This window comes from Lycium ferocissimum, chromosome 5 (genome assembly GCF_029784015.1).
Source record: "Lycium ferocissimum isolate CSIRO_LF1 chromosome 5, AGI_CSIRO_Lferr_CH_V1, whole genome shotgun sequence".
Lineage (NCBI taxonomy): Eukaryota > Viridiplantae > Streptophyta > Magnoliopsida > Solanales > Solanaceae > Lycium > Lycium ferocissimum.
In genome coordinates this window covers 8,522,521-8,528,240 of record NC_081346.1, presented here as the reverse complement: position 1 = coordinate 8,528,240, position 5,720 = coordinate 8,522,521, and the positions used below count along the sequence as shown (strand labels likewise).

General features: G+C 30.8%; 1 long non-coding RNA gene across 1 annotated transcript; it reads right to left on the bottom strand.

Annotated features, from left to right (window-relative positions):
- Positions 1–650: 650 nt before the first annotated feature.
- On the bottom strand, positions 651–1,816 carry LOC132058162 (uncharacterized). The gene is made up of 2 exons (XR_009415197.1): positions 1,033–1,816; positions 651–939 (listed from the first exon to the last, which is right to left on the bottom strand). It is a non-coding gene; the product is annotated as an uncharacterized LOC132058162 (long non-coding RNA).
- Between the last annotated feature and the right edge of the window lie 3,904 nt (positions 1,817–5,720).

Genomic DNA, 5,720 nt, shown 5'->3' with positions numbered 1-5,720 from the left:
CTTTTCATACCCGCAACTTCAACATATGCATATACACCCTTGTGTCTGGGGCTGCGTTGCGCAAAAATAATCATGCTCCTCATGAAGCAGTCTCCTCTACTTCAGCATATAGCTCTCTGTGGGTGCTTAACGAACAGGAAGAAGAGAGATTCTAGATTATATGGCTCAGCTCTGGAACACAGGAGAGGTGTTGCAGGCAAGAACACAAAGTTGCGCTTATGTCCGACTCCTTTAGAGTTTGGATTAGACGATGAAATAATCCTTGACAAAAACTTAAAGAGACTGCTTTACAAAGTCAACATCAAATGGAAGTCCAGTTGTTAGACAAGAAAATGCATATTTCAAAAAGATAGATGTTCAGTAAACCCCTCCCCTCGTCCAAAAGATACATTCCTCTCTGCCCATATTTGGAAAAAATATGTACTTAATCGAACCTATCATTTAGTTGAGTCAGATAAACCGTAAGTGTCCAGCACACTTCCTACGAAGGAAAAAAAGCTGAAATGAACACTCTCAAAAGAGAAGCAAAGCAATATCCCAAAAGTCAAATGGCTTAACTTTGCACTCAATCAGCATGCTGTATTACTTCATAAGGTTTAACTCTAAAATTTATAGGAGTACCGACACCTACTGCGAAGCAAGAAGGCAACTGAAATTTAAGGCCATAACCAGTACAGCCACAGTTTTATTGTTTAAAAAAGCTTGTATTTGCTGAAAATACAGTTCTGAATCTTCTCTTCTGATGATCGGAAAGCAGGATATGCTACATTGCTACTGATTTTGGTTTTCCTCAAGTAACAAGGACTGTTACCGTAGATATTACTCACCACATACATCATAGTGCAACTTTATTAAGTTGGAAAAAAAAGAACTCTAGAGGGTTGATCTCTTCTATTAGCTGCAAGCAGAGTTTCTCACACATAAATGAAACAGGTCTACCTGCATAAAAAGCAAATAAATAAAACAATTCAACACCACCCATAGCATTATGAAATAATGATTCAGACAAGATTTTGTTCAGCAAAGGGTAACCTTTTCCACTTCAAAGTCCTCCTCCTCAAGTTAATCTTGTTTTGGGTGGACAGCTATAAAATGGTGCCTGTTCAACTCTAAATAATTTGGTGAAGAGAAGTTTTTCAGTTTGTAAAAAATTCTACTTATGTGAAAAACATTCCGAGAGAGAAAAACACTTGATCTTACGCTGCTCAGTACCATGGCAGCCTCAAGTTAATCTTGTTTTGGGTGGACAGCTATAAAATGGTGCCTGTTCAACTCTAAATAATTTGGTGAAGAGAAGTTTTTCAGTTTGTAAAAAATTCTACTTATGTGAAAAACATTCCGAGAGAGAAAAACACTTGATCTTACGCTGCTCAGTACCATGGCAGCTATGGCGTATGCTCCTGAAACTCTTTAAGCAAGACTTGAAGAAAACAAAGTCAGTTCAAAAGGGACACAAGTGCAGAAGCACAAAAGGAGTATATAGTATTCCATCCCACTCTGCATTTTCTGGGCACGGCAGAAAGGAAATTATTACCATATGCTTTGAAGGGGAACTAGGGAAGTCAGTGCACCGGTGTTAAAATATTTTGATGATCTAGATCTTAATGTAGATTTTATTAGATCCCTACAAAGCTGATAAGTGACTTTTTGCTTATCGACAAACTCCAGCTTCAAAACAGCCTAAAGATGCCAAAGTCACGTGAACCTTGGAGGATTGATTCTTAGCATCAGACTAAGCCTATGTAGGGAAAAGACATCCATTAAAAAAAAAAAAAAAAAAAACGAGGAGAAAGAAATAAGACCGAATGGGAAAGTAACAGGCCAGACATCAAAAGGCTTAGCATGTAACCAATAATTCATTAACTAACAGGCAGATGTTAGAGCTACATAAACATAAAGCTAGTTATTTCATTACTAAGAATAAATTTGTTGCAACGCTTTGATTTTAGTAGATATATATATAAAATTATTATTAGTAAATTTATAAAAGATTTTTGGGCTTATAACAAATTTAAATGTTATGTCTTTTTTGCAAGAATACAAAACTTTAAAATAATATACTTCTATGTTAATCCGTAAATTTTATGATTAATTTATATATTATTAATGAAGCTTATGTAAATTTTATGCAATTGAAAGACTCAAGGAGTAATTTGAAAATAAATGGCTAAAATTAAAATTATAAATTTCACATTAAAACTTACATAAAAAAGAAGAATTCAAATTTTTATCAGGCATATATTGAGAATATAAGTTCAAAATTGGTGTGTATACAAAATAAAGAGAGTTTTTTCTTCATTTTCTAAGTAGACGTATAAAAGTACTATGAGAAAAAGCGGGAGTCTAAACTAAATATGTTAGCTTCTCCATAGTCTCATATTTGTGTAGATGAATATAGCGGATCAAGTTAATCATTTGTTTTAAGAGGAAAGGGGATCAAATCATTATTCCCTCCATTCTTTATTTTTAATTTCTCAAATTGTCTTAAAATTTTCTTCCAACAAAAATTAACCCGCAAGGGTTGGCAGAATTTGTTGGTGAGTGGTTTTACACACAGAGATCTCGGGATTGATTTTTCTCACCGACCTTCTCGTTCACAAGGCTCATTCTAAAAAAGAATAACATTAAAATGTCCGCACTAAGCATTATTACAACGCAATTAACAACTTTGTTGCTCTACATCTCTTATGTGATTTGCGAGTTATTGCTGAAGCCATGGAACAAATGGAATCTTCTATAAACATAACCGCTACCTACAAAAGAGCATCCGAAAGGTATCAGCTGCGGTTTACCTGAGATCTCCCCCAAAAAAAAAAAAAAAAATTTACATTGTTAACTTATTTTCAGCCTTTTCCCTTGTGTAAATTCTAGAGTATATCAATAAGACGATAACATTAGCTAAACGAAAGTCAACTTTTCTTTTTTGAGTTCATTATGTTACTCCGCGTGACTCCGCCTACATATGCGTGTAATTATTATTTTTTCAAATGCATATAAGTTGATTAAATATGGATATTTACTTACTTACTCACATCATGATGCATATGACTGTATTAAAGACCATGATGTTAAAGTTGTTCAATAGCCATTCGATGTTGATTATTTAGAGAATTAATGATAGAGACTTTTGACTTTCTAAATTGAAAAGGATCTAGAGAGAAGAGTAAAAGGAGGAGGTGCAATTAAGAGAATATAAATAAAAATTATGGCCTAAGAGAGGTGCCAAATCACTTTGCCTATGATTAAAATTAGAAGTGAAAAATTAGTGAAACCTTCAATTAGCCGTTCTACTATAAATTTTGTCAATCTAGAAATGAAATGTTCATCTATGTGCATACAACAATTAACTATACATTGACCAAATCAAAAGTATAAACATTCTTTGACTATACATTGACCAAATCAAAAGTATAAACATTCTTTGAGATTCACTTTATAAATACCTAAGAGAGGTGCAATATTGTTAATCTATACTATATTAAAAGCGAAGTCAATCTAGAAATGTTGTTTGAACATTTTATTTAAAAGTAAAACATTCTTTGATTAAAAGACTCTACAATACACAAAATTGTCATTTACAAATTTTTTTCAAATTAATACTTATTAATTATTTTACCTTATAAAAATATACCTGCTGACAATTGATACTTACAAAAAATTAATACGTGCATGTAACCAATTCTATTTCACCTAGAATTTTTCCTTTTTTGAGTTTACTTTTATGACGCAATCTATTTATTTCCTTCTATAAACAAATTTGTTTGGGTTAATTCTACAGTCTAAGTAATAGAAGACTTTGACGGGAAAAAAATTATGTTACTTATTTTGGCAAAAACTTCTAACCCTACTGGTGCCGCCATTATGGCCATATTTAGTTTGAATTTGGGTAAAGCACTACCGACACAAACATTACCAAGTTTGTAAAGGACTCTAACTTAATGGTCCATGTCTAATATAAAAAGATGAATTCGTATCTACTTTTTCTAATTTTTAACAATTTTTAATTTTGAATGACACAAATTATTGCTATTCATTCTGATTCTTGTCATGTATTTTTTTTTTTTTTTTTTGGCATGTTGTATCCATATTCAATTTTTCTATGCAATTTTCTAACTTCATATTTTTAATTTTGAATGACACAAATTATTGTGGCTATATTGAAGCATTCTGATTCTTGTCATGTAATTATAATTCATTTTTTTTTTTTAAGTACTTCTATTACATTCTATAAACATAGATATTTTTATTAGGTTTGTATGTTTAATCCAAACTTGAAGACACAACTAAGCCTTTTCCTTTTTCAGCTCTTGTAATTCAAATATCATGCTTTCTTTTGATCGTGTTTTCTTTATTTTTATTTTTGTTTGTTTTGTATGATCAATTAATTTTCCCTTTGTTATGATTTATGACATAAAATCAAATTTGTTGAGTTTGGTGACATTAATTTTCTGAATATATTTTTGATTAAATTATTAACTTTGTTGGTTTACATTATATAACGTGAAGATTTTTGATATATTTTTTCGTTTTTTATTGGTTAAATATTACATTCTTTTTCGATGGAAATTAGTCAATTCGGTGCCAATTGATGATGTGTACTCGAGGTTATGTATGTATAGTTTAACTGGAGGATATACGGATTTGATAAGATGCATTAATTTTACTCCATCGGAGAGAATAGTATTTTCCAGTTAGTCAAACTCGCTATCAATTTATGATGCGTAGTAGAAGTGCAATTTTTATTTTTGAATTGACCTCTTGATCAAAATGTGTGCAATCATATATTGATTTTCTAATTTTGGGTTATTGTTGTTGGCCTTTTACCCTTTAAAAATCGATTGCACACCGAAATAATTGAATTTAAAATTTTCTAATATTTAGAAATAAAAATTTGATTGTTTTTAAATATTGACTACCTTTAGGAGTTCTTTTTAGGTAAAATTTTCCCTACCATTTATAATTTATACTACCTTTTAATATTACCATTCGTAGCTAAAAATCAGCTGATTTGTGTATGTTTTCGCATGTATTTGTTGACGGCAAATACATGAGCATGCAGTAAAAAAAAAAGAACAGACTCCTTTATTTTAGGCTGTAACGGTGGTGGTATTAAATGAGTAATTAAGATATTTTTTACCTTCTTTTCCGCAAAATCTCCTGTAATATTCCCTTTCCTTACACGTTTATCTTCTTCCATGCATTCTTGAACATTCAAACGTAAAAATTCAAATTTCAAATTAAATCTTCAACACCTTAAAAATACATTGACAAAACAAACACGATCAATCAACCAATGTATTTGAAGTTTTCAATATTGATTTCATTTTTATTTACCCATGTATTTGATAGCATAACTAATGTATTTGACGTTTCCAATCAAACTCCATGTATTTTATATTAAATATCATGTATTTGTGTGAGTAACAATTTGCATCACCCATGTATTTAGTGGTAATGTATTTGAAGTTTTCAATATTGATTTCGTTTTTTATTTACCCATGTATTTGATAGCATAACTAATGTATTTGAGTTTCCAATCAAACCCCATGTATTTTAAATTAAATCTCATGTATTTGTGTGAGTAACAATTTGCATCACCCATGTATTTGATGGGATTAATTTGAACAAAATACATAAATATATAGAAACTTACCATGTATTTGCGTCACCCGTGTATTTAAAACTAGATGAACATGGAATTAATTTGAACAAAATACACA